Genomic DNA, 1,116 nt, shown 5'->3' on the forward strand with positions numbered 1-1,116 from the left:
CATATAGATTTGTTCAGAGTTAGGTTACATAGTAGTAACATGAGTCAAGTACATGGTTTGGGAGTTTCCTTCTTTTAGAGGGAGTTTAAACTTCGAGGACGAAGTTTGTCTAAAGGAAGGTAGATTCTAATACTCGACATTTTGATGCATAATATTATTTACGAATTTATATTTAATATTTAGAGGTGTAGAAATATTCTATTAATCGTTCATACTGGATATTTATATTTTTAATTAGAGGTAAATGGAATTAGGAAAATTTTGATTAAAGAATTTTTTAACAAAAAAAAAGGAATAGAGGAAGGGGTACACGGTTAGACCGAGTAGGTTGACCGTGTATCTGCCTCTTAAGCCCTGATAACTTCATATTTTGATAATGTAAACCCTGATAGCGTTTGTAGAAGAGAGTCTTAGGGTTCCAACTTAATTGGTATCGCATCAATAGTGTAATATCCCTCATATTATAAGGTTATAGGACCTTTGGTGTGTGTCTAAGTACAAGATAGACTATGAAAGATTAATAGGGAGCTTGAACAAATGTGTCACACTTGGTAATGCAATGGATTGTTTTAGGGGTATTTTCAAACGGTCATATCTAGAGTTGTAGAATTCTGATGAGGATGATTTAAATTTGGATAAAATCCTGTTGTCTTAGCTTTACAACGCATGGTCACAAGCTCCATTACGGTAAGTAACAAAGAAATGACAGTTGTTTGAAATTCAGTGCGCAAAGCTGAACTCAATGAGTCAGCTACGCGCTAATTTATTTCCTAATTTCGCACTTTCTTAGAATATTATTATTATTATTATTATTATTATTATTGTTATTATTGTTATTATTGTTATTATTGTTATTATTGTTATTATTATTATTATTATTATTATTATTATTATTATTATTATTATTTTTTTTTTTTTTTTTTTTTTTTTTTCAGCTTTCATTAAAAGAATCATAAAAGTTTACATGAAGAATTTGTGAAGGAAGCATTCTAATTGTTTTACTTGCTTAACTTATGGGAGTAATTGCTAAAAGGTAGGATAACTACTCAACCTTTCTTGTTATTGTTGTATTGTTTCATTGTAGAGAGTAATTGTGGAATTGTGTGGTATTTGACA

Source organism: Silene latifolia, chromosome 7 (genome assembly GCF_048544455.1).
Source record: "Silene latifolia isolate original U9 population chromosome 7, ASM4854445v1, whole genome shotgun sequence".
Classification (NCBI taxonomy): domain Eukaryota; kingdom Viridiplantae; phylum Streptophyta; class Magnoliopsida; order Caryophyllales; family Caryophyllaceae; genus Silene; species Silene latifolia.